The sequence below is a fragment of the Maniola jurtina genome, chromosome 7, assembly GCF_905333055.1.
Source record: "Maniola jurtina chromosome 7, ilManJurt1.1, whole genome shotgun sequence".
Lineage (NCBI taxonomy): Eukaryota > Metazoa > Arthropoda > Insecta > Lepidoptera > Nymphalidae > Maniola > Maniola jurtina.
The window spans coordinates 2,670,502-2,696,600 of record NC_060035.1 but is presented as its reverse complement, the minus strand read 5'-3'; the positions used below and the strand labels follow the sequence as shown (position 1 = coordinate 2,696,600).

General features: G+C 30.9%; 2 long non-coding RNA genes across 3 annotated transcripts; both read right to left on the bottom strand.

Annotated features, from left to right (window-relative positions):
• Nucleotides 1–634: 634 nt before the first annotated feature.
• Nucleotides 635–25,446, bottom strand: LOC123866577. 2 transcript variants are annotated; one of them, XR_006796223.1, is made up of 4 exons: nt 25,147–25,446; nt 2,378–2,622; nt 912–2,030; nt 635–709 (listed from the first exon to the last, which is right to left on the bottom strand). It is a non-coding gene; the product is annotated as an uncharacterized LOC123866577 (long non-coding RNA). The 2 variants fall into 2 exon arrangements; XR_006796222.1 differs by lacking the exon at nt 635–709 and having other exon boundaries at nt 837–2,030; nt 25,147–25,442.
• On the bottom strand, nt 6,340–17,133 carry LOC123866580. Its single transcript, XR_006796225.1, has 3 exons — nt 16,140–17,133; nt 11,968–16,038; nt 6,340–11,593 (listed from the first exon to the last, which is right to left on the bottom strand). It is a non-coding gene; the product is annotated as an uncharacterized LOC123866580 (long non-coding RNA).
• Nucleotides 25,447–26,099: the final 653 nt, after the last annotated feature.

The window sequence follows — 26,099 nt, the reverse complement described above, 5'->3', positions numbered from 1 at the left end:
GAGGTGATTGGTTTATTTCGTATATTTTGCTTCAAAATTTCAATAAATCTGTAGGTACTTATTCAATGAGCTTTAAAATTTACCTAATGAAACCAATTCTGAGTTTCGTTGTTAGATAATAAATCCGTTCTCACTAAAATTCAAGAATTGATATTATATTATGTTCTAAAAACTTGCTAGCAATTTCAGTTGCTTTCCATCAATTAATGCTTTTCAGCTTCTCTCATATTTATAGCTCGATTGTAGTAGATTTATACATTTATTCAATATTGATTCAGATTTTAAATAATATGACTGACTTACATCGAGTTCTTGAGTTAGTTTCACTAACTTTCTATCAGTGTAAAGAATTATTAATTCTATTTATCTCCTTGTCATACGACATCAAAACATATTTTCAATATGATAGACAATTCTACTACTAAACCTCCCTACTCAGTTAAATTTCTGAGTTCTGGTAAAGCATTAAGCATTCTACTTATTTTATGCTTTTTTAACCGTCTTTTTGCCTCATCATTTGCCTCATATAAAAAATTTCGCTTCCAATCAAATTACAAACTTATCCGTTTTGAACTGTCATCCGGCATTGTTACACGATTATATCAATAATCAGTATTTAAATTCATGATTTTTCATATTTTTAAATTGATTCAGATGTTTTAAAATAAAATATCTTTTTATAGTACAAAGCGATATTACAACAGAAGGGCTAAAAGAAAAAATATTAGTTGATATAAAATAAAATAAACTGCGTTTTTGTTTTCTTTATTTATTATTTCAACTGTTAACAATTTTTTAGTTTTAGAGCAATAATCAATTATAAAATTTAATTGAAATAAAATGTTTAATTTAATGAACATAAAAAGGACATTCTATATTTTATAACTCCTAAATAAGTAAAATATACGTACACAAATCACTGATTACGAGTTTTAATGTTTTGTATCCCTTATTTTTATATTATTATTGACGTATCTACTCCGGAGCAATGACTTAAGCCGTAAAATTATAATAAACTCGGCCAGTTATGATTTCAATGCTGAAAATAAACCTGAAAATATCTAATAGTGGTTTTCGTTAACCTAAACAGACCTACATCAATCTTACTTTACTCTAGCCTCTCCTGATCAGAACTTTATTATACCTGCCAACAATTTAGGCTTCTTCCAGGTTTATATTTTATTGGAGCTTATTTTAAGTCTCCTAAACCTACGGTATTATTTATGTTTGTCTCAGGGGCTATTTACCTGCCTATAATATTAATAATAATTAAGTGTAAGTCTAATGACATACGCTTGCCTCCTACCCTTATAGAATGCAATACTTTTTACTTCTGCAATTTATGTACATAAGTTAAAAATAGCTAGTTATTATTAGCTACCTTATACTACATATATGTACATATTATATTCTATTCATAGACCACTAATTAGCATTAATTTACTTATATTATGAACCTATGTATAGCTAACTTCCTAGAAACTAGATAAAATTACGTTCGAAGTTCGTCAAATGCTGAATGTGATAAAATACATACCTAATTATCAATCTAATTCTATAACTATCCTATGTCTAACTCTACGTCATCGTCCGGCTAAATATCCGTTTCAGAGTATGTAAGAGACTAAATAATATATAAAGTAATATTCATAATAACGAAACTTAAACTCGAATCTAATAATTCATGTACGATTGCAATTTCACGAAGTAATTCAATAACAAATTGTTATCTCAGTTAAAAATATAATATATACCTAGTGATTTATATATTATACATAATATTTTAATCAAAATACAAGCTATTTTATCTTTGTATTCAAAGTGATTCATGTCCTTTCTAAAATTCGAATTTAAACCTAAAATAATAACTTACAGAATGAGATTAAAAATTAACTGCTTCGGGATCTAAGTATGATTTCTGAGTATATCCGTAATCGTAATAATCTACATCTGTTACTAAAACTCTCGTAGCAATTGCGCGAAACATAACACGGATCAAGCCTGCCTGGTAGCTCCGACACACTAAACATCTGAAAATTAATCGACAATAACAGTTACTAATATCTACCCTTACTCACTAAAATAATGATAACCTACATCTAGACGACTAATTTATTATTATTATACTATATATAGCTCGTTATTATATAGAGCCTAAAATTTAATATCTGTTTTTCAGTATTTCTATTCGAATTTGAAATAATCTTAGCGATAAGATTTGCACGCTCACGATTATTAATTTTAAATATCTATTTTTCTAGAAGAAAGCCTATTTTTACGTTGAATTATACGTAAAGTTTCAGTTTAGTAGCCTAAGAATGCTTACAGCTAGTTATGTGTTATGTTATTTAAATAATGACATCAAATTGTTTTGTACCTGCGTAATGATAACTAGAAAAATCCCTAAGGGGGGAGATTTCTACGCTGAAGACCGGATGACGTGTGTAATCTCGTAGCGAACCGGGTGTAATCCTTAGCAAGACCGGGATATTCCTTAGCGAAACAGGCTAATCCTCTAGCGTTTGAACTGGGCGCATTTTAGTATATTTTGGACTCCTAATATACTGGCCTATTGTACGGGTGGAATCGACCTGCCATGATGTTCGACGGTTTTAATCGAGTCTGTAGAAGAACAAGCGTTGAAAAAAGTTAGTAAAATTCAAAAAATCCTGAAATACACATTCAAATGGAAAAAGATATTAATGACTTATTCTAAAATTTTACTTGCTAAAATTAACTATTACATGTACTAGGTGTGAATTATTAATTTACATGAGTCAATATTTTAGATTGTTTATATATTATGTTTTTTTTTGTTCATTTGATACGACATCTAAAGATCCTGCCTAACCTTTATAGCTAAAAACTAGACATTTTATCATGTCCTTTTAGTCTCTTCTAAATATAATATTATAAATAATTCTCTTATCAATCACTTATTTCATGAATAAATCTGTACGCATAACTTTCATTCATAATATAATTTTGGAAAATCATCATCATCCTGTTACTTAAGTTTTAGGTAATTTTAACATTTCTTGCATCATATGCAAATATTCCGAGGCAGTTTCTTTTGTTATTAATCTTAATTCAGACACAATTATAGCATCTAGTTAACAAAGTTTTTATTATGTTCTTGATGTTTATGCACCGTTGCCCTACTAAATTGTAAATACTTCACTTTTCATGATTCTTTCAAAAGTATATCTTCCGCACAATTCTATCTATTTTAATAATATAACCTAAAACCCTTTTAGTTGTTTTTATTATTTCAGTTGAATGCTTATCTTATTTTGTTATACTCTCTAGAACTTTGGTTCGATATTTTTATGTTCTACAATGGCAAAATATTTTTAAGATATCTCCGCCTTACCTAATGAAAATTATATACCTAATAAATTAAATATACGTTTGACTTCTTTGCAACACATGTCGCAAATATGATTTATCTGCTCTACTCTGTGTTAATTTAAATGATTATTATGAACTAACCTTTCCTGTTTGGTACAACCTAATAAATAACTTATTTGTATATGTATATGTGTTGAAAAATATTAGCAATATTACCTTACTAGCTAAATCGTAATAAAAAGTATATAAGTGTAAACTCTACATATATTTGGAACTTCTATCATCTTATTGCTAACTATATTTGTAAAATGATATTGTTTTCTTTTACTTCGTTTAACGAAAACTCTTTAAAACACAATAAAATACCAGGTCCCTTCAATTTCGCTCAGAGGTAACACTGTATTCCTATATAGCTTGCCACTTATTTCTATGCTACTAAGTATGTTTTAAGTATAGTAAGTTAAGTAAATATACCTACAACTATTCTTTATATTTCTCAACCTATTTCCATAATATCTATAATGTTTCAGATACATATTTGTGATATTAATTCACAATAACATTCTGATTCTAGTTTTACTCAACTCAATATATTATCATCATTTATATTTTCTCCTATGTCCCATTCTTTAAAAGTTCTCTATTGCCTATTATATTATAATTGCGTCCGTTGTCATGAAGTCAATATTTTCCGTTTGTATTGTTGTTACGTTCTAAAATAATTAATAACCAAGCTTAAACTACGTTGGCGATTCTAACTTTTGCTCTTCATATTTTGAGTTGTAAAATAGTAGAAATAATAATATATTGAATAAAAATAACTAAAGAGTCAACGTCTTAAAGTCATTATTAACATTTAAGTAATCTTTCGATATAATGTATAATCGTATTCAAAATTTTTGAATCCAATTTAAAATAGACCTCATATTATTACCTAAGTGGATTCATCTATAATATCTATTTAATCGAGGGTTCCAACTTGTCATTATTTATGTCTTGTATTGGTTACTTAGTGTTACGATATCCTGTCCTACTTAATTTAATTATTCTTTGATTATTATTATTAATTAAAATTTAGTTATACCTAATTTTGTGACTTTTTCACATGTAGTCGTAAAGTATCTGTTCTAACTAAGTTTAACCTTTTCAGTTTTATACAACCTAGGGAAACGAACATATTTTACTTAGTTTCTCAATTCTTTTCGTAAGACATAGCAAAATCGTCTGAATTTTGAATTTTAAACATATTTTTAATATAACGTAATTTTATTTTTATTTATATTCTTTAGGTTTAAATAGTATTTGATTTTTAGCTTTAAATTATGAATTATTATTATTTCTTACACTTAAAAATATTTAATATACATCAGTTTTTCAACTAATAAAGTATTAATTAGAATTAGAATAGCTGATAATATTTCTAGTCCTATCATTTATTGCCACTCTTCGTTTTAATCTACGTTCTGTTTTAATCTAAATGTGTTTCTTGTCCGATAGGTATAGGTTACCTATATCTACTTATAATACATAATTGTACAAGCTTATTTTACTTATCTGCCTTTTTAATAAGTTTTAAGTACTTTATTATTTAATTACAAATAACTTTTGGGTCATTATCTTTTCTACTAAAGTACTAACCAACTCGTGTATATTTATTCATTTTCTCCTATTTTTAGAATAAACTCTCTATTTTGTTAATTGAAGTACGTCTGGTATGAATTATGATGAGGTCAATATTTTTCGTTTGTTTTCTTAACTTATTTTCTATTTCGCATTCTTTCTTATAAGTTCAGTGGTTTAAGCTTCTTAAGAAAGATATTCTAATTCCTTTGCTAGTGTTAATTAACTTATTTAATGCTAATTACTTGCTTAATGTTACGAGTCTTGAATTCGTAGTAAGAGTAACGTTTTGTATGTAAATACTTGATATAAAAAATGTCTCTCTAAATCAATTTCGATTTACCTATACTTTTTTCTGGTTTTCATAGTTTCATATATTTTTCTGATATTTCGAATAATTTTTTAATCATTCTCTAATCAACTCATACTATTTATACATAATATTATTTATTTTCTGTTCTGAATAATACGCAAGTTCTTTTGTTGTTTTATTGTAAATATATACGTTATGATAAAGTCACATCTTATTTATTCTACTAACCAACTTATGTATATTAATTTTCTTCTATTTTTCGATTATATTTTCATTTTGTTAATTGGAATTCGTCTGATTTGATGAAGCCAATATTTTTCGTCTGTTTCCTTAACTTATTTACATTACGCATTCTTAATAAACTTAGTTCAAGCTAAAAAGATATTCTAATTTCCTTGCTTAATATTAATAAACTTATCTAATGCTAATTGCTTTGCTTAATGTTAAACGTCTTGTATTCGTAGTAACGTTTTGTATGTAAATATTTGATATAAAAAATGTATCTATTCTAAATCAATTTCGATTTACCTATACATATTTTGTTCTGGTTTTCATAGTTTCATATTTTTCTGATACTCTGAATAATTTTCAATCATTCTCTAATCAACTATATTTATACATATTATTTAGTTTCTATTCTTAGTAAAACGCAAATTGTTTTATTGTAAATACATACGTTACGATTAAGTCAATATTTTTCGTTTATTTTGAAATCTTTTACTTCGAATTTACAATATACCTACACAAAGCACATGTTTAGTATAGTTAAAATTTACTTAACTACTTACTTTTTAGTATTTACCAACCGTCGTTAGAATTTTTATGCGAAAATAAGCTATAAATATTGCCTTATAAGACGATTAACGCAATAAATAGTACAGACGCAAGAATTGTATTAGCAATTAAATAGTAAATAACGTCCTCAAAACTGGCATTCGTATTTCCGTAAATGGACTTAAAATAGCAGCACTTAAAAAGTGTAAATACTAAATTCAAACCTAAATAAATTCGCCTCTTTAAATACGCTTTATCTATTACCTATGTATTTCTTTTTATTTTATTTTGGGCAGGGCACTACGAGTTACGACGAAACGATAGACGTTGGGGGGTAATCTTTTATGAAGCCTCTGTATGAAGTTTTTATGGAAAACCTATAATATTATATTATGAGATCACTTTCATAAGATAATATTACAATTTTCTGCTTTTATATGTAACTTGACACCTAACTGTGGTTTAAGATTACATTACGTACCTACTACATATTTTTATCTGGAAAAACTACTTTACCAAAGCTTTAATATAATAATCAATAATGATTACTGTACTATACCAACAAAGACCTTTCTTGGCTAATTTTTTTAAATTCTATGAGTTTACTTGTGCTATTATTAATTTACAGTTCATCTTTCAACTATTAGCTTCCTCCCTTTTATGTTTCAGCTCGTACAAAGTAGATACTCTGTAGTTAATGATACTGATGAATGTTAATGAGAATGCTATAGTAATATTAATTTAATGACAACATTGACTGTATTATTGCATGGCATAAGGTAGAATTTGGCAGAACCTAACAATATTAAGATCTGTAAACTAGGTAACCCAAATTCACAATAAAAAATTTAAAACTGAAATTTATTTATTTTTTAATTTTGAAAACTTTCGCTTATTTAACTGTGTCATATTTTGAAGTCTTAACGCAACGTTTTGTTAGCTAACTGACAATATTACCTCAACTACTTATTTACAAACTAGACCATTAAGCTTTAGGTACCTAAGGTATGATTTATCACCACTTTGTCGACATAATAATATGTATTGTGAAATTAACTACCTATATTTACGGTTACTTTTATTTCTTCTTTTATTTCCTTGTTCTTAATATACAATCTGACTATATAAAATCTATTTCAGTACTATATCAGTTTGGTTCCTAATTACGTTGCATCCTGTTATCTTACAACTAGACTACGGTTTTGATATGATTGTATTAATAACCTAGACTTATAGAGTATTTGTTCTAAATGTCTTATGTATGATGTTTATCTTAGCTTCATTTATAACTTATATCGTACTTCAAATAATATAAATTAAAAAGTATATCGCTGCTCCTGATTTTTATATTATCCTTGAATAAAATAAATATATAGTTTCAGGCGTTCTGTTTTTTCTTATATGTATAAGAAGTCAATAGATTTCTTATCAACTCACTAACTATAAATATAACATGTACCTAGTTGACCTTCTTTTGTAAGATAAATGTTTTATTAGAATTTACCTAAAAACTAAAACATAGAATAATAAATTCATGTCATTCATTGTCTTTTTCTTTATCATCTTCGATCATCGATATAAAGCTTATAGTAGGTATTTGTTCCGACTTTCCTGAATTCTCACATATTGCGTCTAACCAATTTGCTTTACCTAATTAATTAATAATAAGGGTTCGTTACTTTTATGTCACGTAATGTGTAGAAATTACCTCAAAATTACCCATCTAAAAATTACTGTTTTCTTATGTAAAACAAATGCCTTTCTTATTTACATTTCTACATAAAAATACAAATAAACATGTTTATTGGCTACAATTGAAAAATATAAAAAATCTATACATGGCTTATGCATTTTGCTTGTATCTTGTAGTGCCAATTGATACAAAGACTTCTTTATTGTCTAGTACTTATTAATATAAGCTTTCTAACAATAATATTATCTAAGCTCTACGAGTACGTATAAATATAAATAATTTATTGTAGAAAGTTCCTTTAATTTTAGTTTCATTTCATTATTTATGTGAAATCTCAACTACCTAGGTACTATTGTTGTAGTTTTACTTTTGAGTGCATTTTTTAAATCAAGACACGTTGTGTTATCTATTTACGTATGATTAGTCGTTCACTGTTCCCGGAACATTTTTTCTTTCAATTATAACCTTATAACTAGACTATAGGTAATATATACTATGACGTGATAACCTACAATAATTGTTAAATATTTGTATTACCTACTGATTGTACTGAATTTGTATTTTTATTTTGTTTACAGTATTGTCACCAATTAACTTATATGTTATTAGTTATCACTAATTTATCTGCAGTAAACGTCAATTTATATATAAACTGTTTTAGTTATTCCTATTTCCTATTTAAACTGTGCCATTTGTAATCTTAATATAATCTCAATATTTACGCTAGTACAAACAAACATGACTATTGTTTAATTTTGAATATTCGCCAATTATTTGAATTAATATTTGAATTATTATCATATTAGTAAGTTTACGTATTTATTTTTGTCTTTTCTTAATCATCTCTTTATTCATATAAAGCTTACTAACAATATTAACTATTTAAACAATTTAAGCAAAGGCTAACTTAATATTGTAAAATCATCTACCTCTACTACAAATTAACTACCATTGCCATTAATGTTTTCCTTTTTCTTTGAACATTTTACTCTTTCTTAGAATCCATGTCTAATGTTTATAAATATATCTTTTTATGTTTCATTAGTTTGTGAAGTCTCTTTACATGTAGCTATTATTCGTCTTTTATTATCTAGTGTCTATGATATACGTGTAATACTAACTGAACACAAACAAGACTATTGTTAACTTCAAATAGTTTAATTTGATCACCAATTTGCTAACAGTATTGTGAAAACAACTACCCACCATTTTTATGTTTTTCCTTCTTAATTTTGTTCTGAACTCATAATGCATATTGTTTGTTTTATTCATGTGTGATTTTTTCATACTGTATTGTCAACAATTTATTTTGTTTAACATTAAATATATCAGTAATTTACCTACGTAAGGACTCGCGAATTTTATATCCGGCACGGCAATTCATATATTGTTTCAATCGTTCCTATTCCTTACTAAAGCCCAGTGTCGTTTATATTTTTTTAACTATAAACATTAACGAATATGACTATTAGCCAATTTTGAATAAATACTTTCGTTGATTCACCAATTTGTTAATTCATATAAAGTATTAAAGTCCTTCACGTAATTAAATTATTGTCTTTTCTTATCATCTCTTTGTAAATGTGAAGTTTATTAACAGTGTTACCTATGAAATTAACAGATAAGGTTATAAATAGTTTCATTTCATGACTAACTAATTGTAAAATTATCTACCACTACTTACTACTAACTAGCTAATCATGTTTCATTCTTTCTTTCAACAATTTACTTCCTTATGAATCTATCGGTAGTTATATCTTTTATTGTGTTTCATGAGTTCGTGAAGTCCCTTTACGTGTACCTATTTGTTATTTCTCTTTGAAAACGTAAATGAACGCAAACAAGACTATTGTTAACTTTTGAATAGTTTCACTTTCAACATTCCTCCTACATCAATGAAACCAACCACTACCCATCATAAATACCTTTATGTTTTCTTTCTTTGTATATTTTATTCTGAATTCATAATGTATACTAATTACTGATTGCTTAGAATTTGTGAATAGTTTCCTTTTGGGTACGATATTATCACCAAGTGACTTACTTTAACATTCAATATATCAATAATTTGCCTACAATTAAGACTCATGATTTTTTATCCTGCTATTTATTATTTCATTTATAACGATTAACTTAATATCAAAACTGACTATTAACATAATAGTTTCTCGTAATCAGTAATCACCAATTTGTAGTGTTCTATTGTCTTTTCTTTGTCCTCTCTCTAATCATATAAATAAAGCTTACTAAAAATATTTATCCAAGCAAGTTACAGACGCGGCTAACGTTTAAATAGTTTAATTTGATCACCAATTCGTCGACATAGGTGTTGTGAAACCCACCATAACTAGACAATCATGTTTTTCTTCTGTTGAATAATTCCTTTCAACAAATTCGTTCTTTAGAATATCTTTAGTATCTCTCTTCGTATAAACCTTCGAAACCTGTTGAAATAAGAACTACAAGCAGACTATAAAACTTTCTGAATTCGTAGATTTAAGTTGATTTCTTCATAAATAGATATTCGCTTACTCATTTTGCTCACCTTGTGAAATAAAGTTAGGCTACAGAGTACACAGAAATACAGAGCTGATATTATTTACCTACCAAGTACACATTCACTTTTTTTATAGTACCTATAGCGCTTGGCTACAATCAAACCTGCTGGCAAGCTTAAAGCTTACTTTACTAATCTAGCTTATTAGCTGGTGGTTTTGTACTGATAATATAAACTCAACTATAAGCGTGAAGCGTGTAATTGAGACCATTTTTTTTTTTTGAAAATTTCGATTCTTCACAATTATTAATCCGCAGACATATTTGTCAAATAACGATTTAACAAATTGTATGTTCAATAACTATAAAAATAATATATTCACGTATTTTAAGGTTCATATGGTTTTATTTCATTTTTATAGAATTTTTAAGTTTCTTCAGAATCTACATTTTCGCATCTTCATTTCTATTTGTTTATCTACATTTTGTCTGTCGTTTAGACTCATTTATACTCAGATCCTATTAAGCTACGAATACTCATGTATATTATAACAAATATAACATATTACTCTATAAATTACGCACAGTAGGTATAACAAAATTACCTCTTAAAGCAAAACCAGTTAAAATCCAACAAAATAATTTTAAGTTTGGTACTTTTAAAAACGTTTTAAAGAAAAGATTACGAAACATGTTGAAATCTGTGACTATACTACTGCATATATAGGTTGATAGTAGTTAAATCTTTATTATTACTCTCTCACTCTTACTCATCGATTTGTTCATGTTGTGAAATAAACTAAAATATGATGATGCACTATAATTTGGCACTCTGTCACTTACTAGTGCTTAACTATGATTTCATCAAGGTATTTAAAAAAAATCCTCAAAGACTAACTTTGTGAAGCTCCTATTACGTAATAATGGGTAATCTCAAAAATATTAACCAAAATTCCCTAAGTTAAAACAAACTGGTAACAAATACATTGGCATTTGGTAACGATAGTAGCAAACATACTCGAAGTTATAGTACCTAACTGGTATTATCTAAATTAGCTTTATTTGGTAGATAAGTCATCATTTATTGATATTAGAAAATAATAAAGATTGAATACAGAATCGTTTTCTTAATTTTTTATAATTTTTACCTTCGCAAACATTATTTTCTGTTTCTTTTGTTTTTCAATGTCATGTTGAGTTTGGCAATTAAGAATAAAATTTATATAACGTAATAGTTATCTACCTACTTATTAACCTAAGTTTATCTTGATTTTTAAAACGTTGGCTTATTGCTATTTTCTTTTCCTAGTACAAAATGTCTAAACTTACAACATAATATTACGTACCTATTTTTATTCTAATTGTTTTGTTTTTCGAATGTAATGTTTTGTGTAGCTATAAAGAATTTATCTAACTAACTAAATCAGTTATCTACTTAACCTGAGTTTTGATCATCTTGATTTTTGAAACGTTGGCTTATTGCTATTTTCTTTTCCTAGTACAAAATGTCTAAACTTACAACATATTACGTACCTATTTTTATTCTATTTGTTTTGTTTTTCGAATGTAATGTTTTGTGTAGCTATAAAGAGTTTATCTCTCTAACTAAATCAGTTATCTACTTAACCTGAGTTTTGATCATCTTGATTATTGAAACGTTGGCTTATTGCTATTTTCTTTTCCTAGTACAAAATGTCTAAACTCACAACATGTTACGTACCTATTTTTATTCTAATTGTTTTGTTTTTCGAATGTAATGTTTTGTGTAGCTATAAAGAGTTTATCTATCTAACTAAATCAGTTATCTACTTAACCTGAGTTTTGATCATCTTGATTTATGAAACGTTGGCTTATTGCTATTTTCTTTTCCTAGTACAAAATGTCTAAACTCACAACATGTTACGTACCTATTTTTATTCTAATTGTTTTGTTTTTCGAATGTAATGTTTTGTGTAGCTATAAAGAGTTTATCTATCTAACTAAATCAGTTATCTCCTTAACCTGAGTTTTGATCATCGTGATTTTTGAAACGTTGACTTATTGCTATTTTCTTTTCCTAGTACAAAATGTCTACTTACAACATATTACGTATCTATTTTCATTCTAATTGTTTTGATTTTCGAATGTAATGTTTTGTGTGGCAATAAAGAATTTATCCATCAACTAAATCAGTTATCTGCTTAACCTGAGTTTTGATCATCTTGATTGTTGAAACGTTGGCTTAATGCTATTTTCTTTTCCTAGTACAAAATGTCTAAACTTACACCATGTTACGTACCTAATTTTATTCTATTTGTTTTGTTTTTCGAATATAATGTTTTGTGTGGCAATACAGAATTTATCTATCTAACTAAATCAGTTATCTACTTAACCTTAGTTTTGATCATCTTGATTTATGAAACGTTGGCTTAATGCTATTTTCTTTTCCTAGTACAAAATGTCTACTTACAACATATTACGTATCTATTTTTATTCTAATTGTTTTGATTTTCGAATGTAATGTTTTGTGTGGCAATAAAGAATTTATCTATCAACTAAATCAGTTATCTGCTTAACCTGAGTTTTGATCATCTTGATTGTTGAAACGTTGGCTTATTGCTATTTTCTTTTCGTAGTACAAAATGTCTAAACTTACACCATGTTACGTACCTAATTTTATTCTATTTGTTTTGTTTTTCGAATGTAATGTTTTGTGTAGCAATAAAGAATTTATCTATCTAACTAAATCAGTTATCTACTTAACCTGAGTTTTGATCATCTTGATTTTCAAAACGTTGGCTTATTGCTATTTTCTTTTCCTAGTACAAAATGTCTAAGCTTACAACATATTACGTACCTATTTTTATTCTATTTGTTTTGTTTTTCGAATATAATGTTTCGTGTGGCAATAAAGAGTTTATCTGTCTAACTATATCAGTTATCTACTTAACCTGAGTTTATATCATCTTAATTTTTGAAACGTTGGCTTATTGCTATTTCCTTTTCCTAGTACAAAATGTCTTAACTTACAATATATTACGTACCTATTTTTATTCTATTTGTTTTGTTTTTCGAATGTAATGTTTTGTGTAGCTATAAAGAGTTTATCTATCTAACTAAATCAGTTATCTACTTAACCTGAGTTTTGATCATCTTGATTTTTGAAACGTTGGCTTATTGCCATTTTCTTTTCCTAATGCGCTACACTAGTCTAAATGTCTCCAAACTTACAATATAAATTACGTATTTTTATTTTTTAGTAATTTTTAGTCACGTAAGCATTTTACAATTTATTGTTTTTTGAGTGTAATTGTATTGTGTGTAAATAAAGGATTTGTCTATTTCACTAAAGCAGTTATCTACTTAAATCAATGAGTTTTGAGTATCCTGAATTTTAGAACGTTGTGTTTTTACTATTTTCTTAATGGTCTCCAATTTAAACTTACAATATATTACGTATTTTTAATTTAATAATATTTAATCACATAAGTTTCTATGTGCCTAGCCTAATAAATACATAAATTATAAATATTATATATTTTTCTCCTCCTCATAAAGTACATATTATTAAATCATTTGAGGTACACCTAGGTAGTACAGGTAGTATATTATTATCTAGTTATTTTTTCAACTTAATTGCTTTCTGCATTTCTAATCGTTGCCTATAAGCATTATTTTGTTATTTAAACCTAATTACACCTGCCTACTATTTGCTTATTTGCCCTAATGTTTTAATTCGAGATACTAACGAAGCATTTTACTTTTGCGCAGTTCACTACCAGAACTAGAGCGTTATCTTGTATATGGTATTCTCAAAGCATGTGCTTATGTTTCAAATTACTATTTTGTTTTTACAGTTGATTACCTCAAAAATTAAATTATCATGATTAGATAAAAGATAAATAGTATAATTCATAGCTCCTAAAATTTACCATTGTGCTTTCTACACTTATTTATTTGCAGGTCCTAAGTTATAAGACAGTAGTCCTAACCGGCCTTACGATCTATACATGCGCTGCTCACACTACTGTACCTATTACAGAATTATATATATTTTCTCTCTCTGTAATAATATCTATCCCATCTCATTCTATTTAAATAAATCACTCACGCCCAGAGTGTTGAATTCCTAAAATATTGTATTATTGTTTATCCTCCTTACAATTGAATAGCTACTATGTTTAGGCCCTGCATTATTTAGGTGTAACTATGACGGGTTTTTACTTTTTGTTACGCTTGTTTTAAATTGCGTGGCTGATGAGCGAAGAGTGCCATTATTTTATTACATATTTATCTCCAATTACACTACATTGCAGTATATTGCACTATATTGCAGTACTAATTTAAGTTAATTAAAGTATAATTTTTCTATGGTATGATCATTGCTGTAGGCATATTAATATAAGGCACGTATTGACTTAAATAATAAAGGGACATTAATGTTGTGTTAATGTTAAATTAATCTTTTTACTTGCAGTTCATTGCACTACCCTTAATTATATTATTTACCTATTCATTAAAACCTGTATTATAGTAATTATTGTATGTTCTCAGTTATGCTTTATCTACTAGTTCTTCTACCACTTGAACACTATATTACTAAATATAATGATTAAAGCTAAGAATAATTGACGTGCTAAACTGCTAACTAAAGGCCAACATTTGCACTCGGTGCAACTATTCTAAGATCAGAATTCACTATTGCATTTGTAATATTTTCCTATAGAATATTATGTATGTAGTTTCTAATAATGTTGTTAGTTCAATTTTAACACTTTATTTAATGTCCAAAGCTAATAACCCTTTTGGGAACATGAGTTTGTATTCTTTGTTTTTAACTTATTTATATACATAGATGTTTATACTATATATTTTTTAATATTATTTATATTATAAATGAACTTTTTGTCAAGTCGTAGGTATTGTTAATTGTATCTTTTTGTATAATGAGTATTATGAGTTTGTATTGTTTTTAAATTTTATCAAGTTGTAGGTAGTATAATATCTTATCAATTAGACTTAATTGTGATTAAATCATATTCTCAATTAATGACTATTGTACTAGACAGTTCTTAATTATTAAGTACACATTATTACTATAGTGATATTTTTTATCTGTAGTGCGCGCCGTTAGTCTAACCTATTTTAATTAGATATTTCAGATCTTACAAATTACTCGAGGCTAAATTGAATGCCGTTGCACCTAATTATTCTAAATAATCGGATTTTTTGCCGATACCTGATTTCATTCTTGTAAATAAATATTGATCTGCAATCTGCATTGTTCGTATTTTGTTTTATCTAGACTAAGTACATATATACACTATGTCAAGGCGTAGATTTGTATTTCTAACTAGACTTAACTGTAATGTGATATTATAGAAATATTAAACCTATTCTCGTCTGTCCGTTTTATTTGACCACTAGCCCAACTTTCTTATAATTTGTTTATGATTCTGTTTTTCTTATCTGTAATGCGCTGTTAGTGTAATCTAATTTTGTTAACCATTTCTGACCTTAAAGATTACATGGATTTTTTATCGATCTACACTTACTTAGGTATCTGATTTCAATTTAGTAATCAATATTGATCTGCAATATACATTCTCTATTCTAAACCATATTATTATTATACTCTTCGCATATTATTTTTCCAACTGATGCCAATCCAGATTTTGCATGTACATATTAATTTACTTAAGACCTATGACAGTCTATACATTATGTATTATAAACTTAGTATGTGACCTCATCGGTTTTTTCGGCTAATTCTCTTTGTATTATTTTAACAGAGATTTCGTCTTTGAACTATCTTATAGAAAATTCTCTAAGACAAGGAATATAAATGATAAGAATAGTTTAAAAACTATTTTTACTCACTAATTTAAATTTTGCATCTGTTACCTAAATTACCATTCTATTCAGGTATGATTAATCTCAGCTAATCTCGCTTTAAGAATTTATGCAGGTCTATACATTCTAGCAACCTAAAATTGTTAGTTTTTTTTTTTATTAGGTTTAGCAACAGCTTTATCATCTAGATCAATTACAAAATTAAAAATACAAAGTTTTTAAACAAATAATAATCTAAACGTAAACGCCGCATGCGAATAAAGAGTGTCAAGTAATCTTACAACTAAAAATTAATTTAAAAAACAATACCTAACTAAACTAATAAACAAATATAAGCAAATGGTACCGTATTTTTATTAACATTACTAGAAAGACTAGGCTAACCAGTCTTAATTAATACTTGCTTATGATATGATTATATTATAATGATATTCTTTTATGCGCGCCGTTTGCTTAACCCATGTATTTTAAGTTTTGTAGCTATATTTCTAATCTAGAAAATTTACACCTGTTCAGGGGATAAATTCTTAGTGGTTAATTTGAATGCTTAAAAGCTAGTACTCGTTGCATATATTTTGTTTGCCTGCGAAATCTTAAACTTTCAACTAGTACCAAGGATTATTCGCAATGGAGGGATTACTTTTCAAAAAGATTTAAGTAGTCACGTAAATGAATGTTGATTATTCGGAATTTAGAATATGTATTTGTAAATGTGTTCGAAAAAGTGCAAACTAAAAATACGTGAAGAACTATCTAGGTCACGTTATATCTTCTCGTCTAGTAACAAAATATAGTTTTAAAAACGTTTACAAATTAGATATGAAGTTTTGACTACCGACTACACTATTTTTATGCTGTCACTGTTATTAAATTATTACTGAACGCTTTTGTTAAACTTATCGATATTTTGAAATGCTCTTTAAAAAGGAATATCGCCTTGAATGCATATACCTAAGGTTAAGGTACCTATTGGTCGGTTATAAAAATATTAATTCGTGACTAAACTGAATTTGATGAGTCAAGTTTATCAAGCTAACAGTAATGTTAAAAATAATAATAATAATAGGCATTTTCGAGCTACGCCGTGTGAGCCGTAGCAAGTTTGGTTAGTTGCCTCTAGCCCGTTGTATCATGTTGACGTTTACAAATTGTAACTTAAAATTGTGAATTATAATATATATTTTTTTAGTGTTCATTTCTTTTGTTTTTATTACTACCCTGGTAGAGAACACGGCGCTACTATATATACATCAAATATCTGTACAAATATACCTGTACATTGGTGACTCGGACTTTGAACTACCAGGGTAGCGCGTGTTAATTTTACTAAAATAAAGTAACGTAACGTAAGCTAGGGCAACTCAAGTTAACACGTGTAAGGAAGTGAAAAACTAAAAAACTTTAAAAATGGCGCAACCTACGACAGTAGTGAAGGATGAAGACACGTATTTAGCGTCGATATCTATCACGTCGAAGATCCCGGAGTTTTGGACCGACCAACCTAGGGTCTGGTTTATCCAGCTGGAAGCAATACTGGCACCACAAAAACAAGGAGACGCATCCAAGTATAATATAGTGGTATCCAAGCTGGGTAAGGATGTCATTCAACAGGTGACGGACATCCTGATCAATCCTCCGGAGGTGCGTAAGTACGAGGTACTTAAAGAAAGGTTGCTGAACATATATGAAGAGTCGGAGAACCGTCAAATACAGAAGCTCATCGGGGAGATGGAACTGGGTGATCAGAAACCCAGCCACCTCCTCCGAAAGATGCAGGATCTGGCCAGGGGTAAAATTAATAATGAGACCCTAAGCGTTTTATGGCAGAACCTGCTACCAGCAGCAGCACGAGGCGTTCTGGCTGCGACAGAAGCTAAAGATCTAGATAGACTAGCCGTGATTGCTGACAAAGTAATGGAAACTATGAAGTCCCAACCGGTAGCAGAAGTGGCAGCAAAGGAGGCGGTACCCGGAACTTCGTCGATGGCAGCTGAAATAGCCAGGATACATGCAAGGTTGGACCAGCTGGACAGGTCCAGAGACAGTTGGCGAGGCAGGCGAGGTCGCGGAAGGTTCCGTGGTCGTTCGCGTTCCAGAGGACGAGAGGAAAACAGGTCCAGACGTACCCCGGATAGCCCGGACTGGCTCTGCGTGCATCATTTTAAATATAGGCAGAGAGCTAATCGCTGCGAACAGCCGTGCACCTGGAATACGAAGCAGGAAAACTAGTAAAGATGCAGGTAGATCCGGTGGGTACCTGCGTCGAATTAGGGAACCACCGTTTATGTATTACGGATAAAGACAATGGCATACGTTATTTAATAGACACAGGTGCGAACATTTCAGTGTTGCCCAAAAGTTATAAATCAGTGTGTGATAGTGCAATGAATAATAAATACAAACTTTATGCCGCGAATGGTAGTGAAATACAGACTTTCGGAACAAAGACTTTAGTGTTAAATTTAAGATTGCGTCGTGCGTTTAAGTGGACTTTTGTAATAGCCGACGTTAAACAACCCATTTTAGGAGCGGATTTTTTAGCTAAGTATAATTTGTTAGTAGACTTAAGAAACAGACGATTGTTAGATCAGGAGACTAACATGTATGTAATTTCCACTATAGTAAACTCGGAGCATTCATCTATTTTTACTATAGCCGAATCGCATCCATGTTATTCTCTCCTAAGTAGGTTCCCAGAATTGACAATGCCAGCGACGTTCAAAGAACCACCACGTCACAGCGTAAGACACCACATCGAGACTTCAGGACCTCCGGTGCATGCGCGCCCAAGGCCGCTGCCGCCGGACCGATTTAAAAAGGTAAGAGAAGAATTTCGCCTTATGCAGGAAATGGGTATTTGCCGCCCGTCAAAGAGTGCGTGGGCGAGTCCTCTACACGTTGTACCTAAAAAATATGGTAATATAAGGCCGTGTGGAGACTATAGAGCGCTGAATGCGATTACGAAGCCTGACAGATACCCAATTCCTCACATAAAGGATTTTACGTTTATTTTAGCCGATAAGAAAGTATTTAGCAGGATTGATATTAACCGAGCGTATCACTTTATTCCGATAGCAGAGGATGACGTGGAGAAAACAGCTATCATTACACCTTTTGGTTTGTTTGAATGGCCATGTATGTCTTTCGGTTTAAGAAACGCAGCACAAACGTTTCAACGTTTCATGAATAATTATGTCTTACAGGATTTAGAGGCAAATTTTCAACAAAATAACCCGGATTGTGCGAATTATAAAGCAGAATTTGTTTTTTCATACTTAGATGATTTAATAATAGCTAGCGAAAATAGTTCGCTCCACGAAAAACATTTAGAGGCCGTTTTTGAAAGATTACAACAAGTTGGGCTAACTATTAATTTAGCAAAGTGTGCATTTTCGCAGGATAAAGTTGAGTTTCTGGGTCATGAGGTCTCAGCCAGTGGCTTAAGACCGTTACCAAGCAAGGTCCAAGCCATTGTAGACTTTCCCAGACCGAAAACGGTAGAGGAACTTCGTAGATTTCTGGGCATGGTAAATTTCTATAGAAGTCATTTGCGTCAGGCAGCCGAATATCAAGCTGAATTAAATAAGTATCTTCACGGAGCAAAGAAACGTGACAAAAGTAGTATAGTGTGGACAGAAAGTGCTATTCAAGCTTTCGAACAATGCAAGTTGAATTTACAGAACGCTGCTTTGTTAGCGTATCCGATAACAGGTCAAGTGCTTGCTATAATGGCAGACGCGTCAAATAGTTGCGTTGGAGGCACATTGCAACAAAGAGTAAATAACGAATGGGTTCCGTTAGGTTATTTTTCGAAAAAATTGACTGACACGCAACAAAAGTACAGTACCTACGACAGGGAGTTACTTTCGCTTTATTTGTCAGTGCAATATTTTAGGAACATGTTCGAAGGTAGAGATCTCGTTTTGTATACAGATCATAAGCCGTTAACGTTTGCGTTTAAAAAGCTAAGTAGTAGTAAAGAAACGCCGCGAAGGACCCGTCAGTTATTATTTATTAGTGAGTTCACGACGGATATACGCTATACAAAAGGCGAAGAGAACGCGCCCGCGGACGCGTTATCGCGCGTTGAAACAATTTCGTGCCCGTCTGTACTTGACTTCACAGAAGTGGCTATTGCGCAAGCGAACGACACAGAGCTCACAGAATTGCTAGGAACAAAAAACGGTAATACGAGACTAATAAAAATTGACTTGCCGAGTGTAAATAAACCGATTGTTTGTAACTTGCGAGGCGATAAGGCTAGGCCTTACTTACCAAAACAGTTTAGGCGTATCGCATACGAAACAATACATAACCTAAGCCATCCAGGCATTAGAACAACAAGGAAAATGGTAACTAATAATTATTTTTGGCCTGGGATGAATAAAGATATAGGTATTTGGGCTAGGTCGTGCATAGAGTGTCAAAAAGCAAAGGTTCACAGACACACTATGTCACCTTTAGGGCAATTTGCAAAAGTAGATAGAATGTGTCATTTACACATTGACATTACAGGTCCATTCACTATTTCAGAGGAAGGCTACAGGTATTGTCTTACAATGATAGATAGAGAAACGGGTTGGCCGGAAGCATTTCCAATTAAAGATATTTGTGCGAAGACAGTAGCCAAACTCGTGTATGAAGGATGGATTACTAGACATGGGTGTTTTATTAATTTGAGCTCAGATCAGGGAAAGCAGTTTGAAAGCAGTCTCTTTAGACAGTTAATGAAATATTTAGGGGTTCATAAGTTCAGGACGACACCGTATCATCCACAGAGTAATGGCGCGATCGAACGATGGCATCGTAGTTTTAAGACCGCCTTAATGGCGAGATTAAAGGACAATAGGTCATGGGTTGAGGAAATGCACACCATTATGATGGGACTACGTGCAGCACCACGCAGTGACACAGGGGTAAGTGCCGCGGAATTAACCTTTGGGCGAACTCTGAGGCTCCCTGGAGAATTTTTCGAACCATCGGATAGTAAGATAACGGACGGTGAGGAGTACCTAAAGCAGTTGAAACAGGTAATTAGTAATTTAAGACCGAAACCTGAGACACAGAGAGACTCTCGAACAATTTTTGTGCACCCTGCCTTAAAAGACTGTAAAAAAGTTTTTGTTAGAAACGATGTAATGCGTAAGTGTCTACAACCACCGTATGACGGTCCCTATGACGTCATAAAGCGGTTGGAAAAAGCATACTTAGTACAGTTACCCAATAGACAGGCCCTTATTTCTATTGACAGGTTGAAACCAGCTTTTGTCTTGGATATCAAAAATCCACGACAAACGCCGGATGAAACGTCATGTAAGAAAAAATGTAGATTTAGTGACGATGATGTTTTGCCGACTCATACAATTCGTACTACTCGGAGTGGGAGAGTCAGCAAAACGCCCGTTAGGTATCAGTAGAATAATTTGAGTATCAACTAGCAATTAAGCAATAAGTATTACGAAATAAGTATTGTAAAATGGCCCCGATCCGCATATACTATTTTTTATTTTATTCATGTATTATTTTTTATTAGAAGTCATAACTAAACCTTATTATTGAGAGTGTTAGAGTGGTTGACGATTGTTATAATTTATTGGATAGTGTGTAAACGTAAAATGTAATGTAACAAACATTCGAAGCGTTGAGTGCAACGTAGGCTGGATGGCGCGGGCATAGCAACAATTGTAAGTGGACTTGCCACAGCGACCCCGTCGCCACCCGCTCAAGTTCTAGTGACCTCATCTCAAGTATTAATGTGTTAAGAGATGTACCATGTATCGAATCAAAGGAACACTTTAACTGGGTGACGTGTTTAAATTATGATTTGTTGGGTAAGCGGATCGGAAACATTGTTAGGGTTGTCGAAAAATAAAGAACGAATATTGTGAAATAAAATTAAGGTTGCGGAAATTAGTATTTGTTTAATTTTTATTAAGATAAAAATTTGGGGTGGTGTGATGTAGAGGCACTAGTAAATAGGCATTTTCGAGCTACGCCGTGTGAGCCGTAGCAAGTTTGGTTAGTTGCCTCTAGCCCGTTGTATCATGTTGACGTTTACAAATTGTAACTTAAAATTGTGAATTATAATATATATTTTTTTAGTGTTCATTTCTTTTGTTTTTATTACTACCCTGGTAGAGAACACGGCGCTACTATATATACATCAAATATCTGTACAAATATACCTGTACAACTGCGTTGAAACAATTGTACATAGAGTTGCCCTGTGATTCCCCGTCTTACAGTTTTATAAGTTCTTATGTATGGATTCTTAAGTTCTTAAGTTCACTGTAGTAATAAGGTCGCCCTGAATTTTTAAGTGTCTCCTGTATTTTTATTCTTTGTACTTAACACGTATTATATTTAGCACTAAAGATATGTACATAAACTGTAAAATAATTAACTGTTTTAGCCAGTAATCGAGTCTTATACGCCTTCTATTTGGTTTCAGATTGTAACTTGTCAAGCGAATTATTCATCATAACGCTATATTTTATGTACACATCATCAATAAACGCTTCTTTTACAAAACAAAAATGGCCGCTTGAAACATCTTTCGGTCACTGATCCATGATTATAAAATGTATTCATCGTCTTTGGGTCTTTATATAATTTCAATGAACTTGTTAGGTATTCACTATTCACTGTTCAAAAACATTTGTAGGAGAATTCTTTTGTTATAATTAAGTATTAATCGATATTTTGAATTGCTTATCTTCATTTATTGTCTTACTTAACTGCTTATGTTTTCAAAGAACTTGTTTATACTATACAAATGCTTATGTGGTCATATTTTGGTTTTTTCAACACTCAAACTTTTTCCTTTTTACACTACTTCGTTATCTGCTTCCAAATTATTGGATATTTTTTTGAATTCGTATTTGAAAACGCTCAATTCTATTTTGCTTACTCAACGCTTGGTCATGGACCTCGGTTAGGTATCGCATGGAAACAGCTGCTGATTCAGCCAGCTATAAACCGTTTCACTCTACTTAATTTATCGTTTCACCCCACTTGTACATTCGTTGGTATTAAATGCTTACTATTTTGTTTGCATGCATGCCTTATTTTATTTTTTTAATGACCAAACCTTTTTCTTTTCACGCTACTTCCTTGCTACTTCATTATATTCTGCTTATTAGTTAGTTATTCAAAAAACTCAACTCTATTAGTTTCACGCTACTTCTTATTTTCTTTCAAAGAACTTATTCTCATGATGCAGATGCTTTACATGGTGTTAGGTATTATTTTGTTTTTTCAATGCTCAAACCTTTTTTCACCCTACTTCGTTATATTCTGCTTAGTTATTCAAAATGCTCAATTCTATTTTGCTTATCCAACGCTTGGGTAAAATAAAATGGCCGCCGGGAAAAGAGCTATTGTTTAGGCTACCTGGTTTCACTCTACTTATACTGTACTTGTTCATCGTCTTCTTATTTGCTTCAAAGAAATTGTTATATTAAGTATGCCAATATTTTGTTTTTTCAATGCTCAAAATGTGCTCAGACCTATTTCTTTTCAACTTTCACCCTACTTCGTTATCTGCTTCTAGAGTACTTGTTATGTAAATAGGTAGATTGCTTAATCGACGCTTGGTAAAATAAAATGGCCGCGTGGAAACAGCTGCTGTTTCGGCTACCAATAGTTTCACCCTATTTTACTAAATACTTCCATTTCTAGAGACCTTATTGATCGTGTTACCTACTTCTTATTCGCTTTTAAAAACTTATTATGCAAATATACTTATTATAGTAACATTCTCTTGTTTTTTTTCAATGCTCAAACTTTTTCCTTTACACCCTACTTCTTTAATTGCTTCTAGAGAACTTGTTTTGTAAATGCTAAAGCTATTATTGAATTTATTCAATGCTTGGTAAAATAGAATGGCCGTCATGGAAACAGCCAAGTACCTACTGTTTCAGCTACTAATCGAACATTTCAAGATATTTCACCCTAATTAGATACCTAAGTACATACTTCTTTCATGCTTTTGGAGCAGGTTTTCTAAGTTTCTGATGATAATCCATGATAATAATAATAATCGCTCGTTTGAAGACTTTTCTAACCTTAATTAGTTAAACTCATTTAGATAATGCAGGTATGCCTAGTTAATTATGTTAATGAACACTAGTAACACTAGTAATTACAAAATGGCCGCTTCGTAATGGTAACAGCTGGTATTGATTCTTAATCTTTGGGGTTTTTCTTATAAATGGGGTTTTTTGTATTGATTATTTATTTAGTCACTCGTCATCGACATGTATATTGAATACTAGCTGATGCCCGCAGCTTCGCCCGCGTGGATTTAGGGTCTGAAATCCCGTGGGAAAGTTGTCACAAAGTTCCTCTATCGATTAAAAAAAAAATTACGCAAATCGGTTCAGAAATCTCGGAGATTTCGGTGTACATAGGAAGAAAAACACAACTCCCTTTTTGAAAGTCGGTTAAAAAAGTAGCCTATTTTACTCCCTGATCAATCCTCTACTTGTCTGTGAAAACCCCGTCAAAATCGGTCCAGCCGTTCCGAAGATTAGCCTTTTCAAACAGACAGACAGACAGACAGACAGACAGACAGACAGACAAAAATTTTAAAAACGTGTGATTCAGTGTTGGTATCGTTCAAATAACCATTTGAGCTTAATATGAGGTAGTTATTTCGAAATTACAGACAGACACTCCAATTTTATTTATTAGTATAGATGAACGCATCCTAATTACCTACGTAGGTACCTACCTAAATAAGGTAAAAAATTACCTACTACTTAGGTAGGCATCTACCTACTTATCCAGAAAAATAACAAAATATGGCGATTGAAGATCGCTGGTAGCAATAATAATATTAAGTATGAATAACAACGGAAAATACCTATCCAAAGATAAAGGAGAACCACATAATAAAAATTCCAGGTATATACGCAGTATATAACTACGTTATCAAAAACAAACGAAAAATATTGACTTTACTCAAGGTCAAAATATTATAACGACGCAATTACATTTTTAAAGATTTTTTGAAACTTTACGAGAATGAAATTATTTTAAAAGAAAAAAATAAAATTGTACCCACCTTACATTTTATCCTTATGCCTTCTCTGGGATAGATTCTAGTGCTATCAAGGATTAACGCGTCAACCGGGCGATGACTCCGCCATCTTTAATTCTAACGGAACTTGCCACCTCGAAAATGCTCCAGATTCCAATACATTGTTGTATTTAAAATAATAGGAAAAACACAATACTGACTACATTTTTAACTAAGTAGTTAAGCCTCCGCCTATTTCTAAATTATCCTATAATACATTATTGTACCTGAACCTTACCACTACGCTAATGGAAAAGGTATCGCAGCCCCACCGCTAAGTTGGCGCTTTTATATGCCCCGACTGTCCCCCTCGGGGATTATTTACGCGACTGAATTGCGAAGGCACCCTAACAGACCAGAAACAACATATTTTGGGGTCACGTCTGACACAGTCGTATAACCGTTCTAGAATGTTCTCTGTCCGGGCGACAGAGATGCTGCTATAAGTGTGAGTGAGTAAACAATTGCGTCTAGAAAATTCCACCGCATTGGCATAGTCTAAGATCTTGCGTTTTTTTAGCAAGGTGACGAATACAACAGTATGGTAGTACCTATGTACTGATTCAATTATAAGTTCACATAGTTTTATGATTTGGATTTAAGAAATATTTTAAAGTCACTCAGTACAAACAAAACATTTATCCACTTATTACTTACTAGAGGATGCCCGCGACTTCGACCGCGTGGATTTAGGTTTTTAAAGATCCTGTGGGAACTGTTTGATTTTTCGAGATAAAATGCCTGTGTCAATTACAGGGACGCAAGCTACCTTGGTACTAAATTTCATACAAATCGGTTAAGCGGATGGGTTTTTAGGAATCTCGTGGAAACTCCTTGATTTTCCGGGATAAAAAGTAGCGTATGTCCGCCCCCGGGATATAAGTCAATCCTGTACCTTTAGCCAGAATCGGTTAAACTGTTGGCCCGTGAAAAGGTAG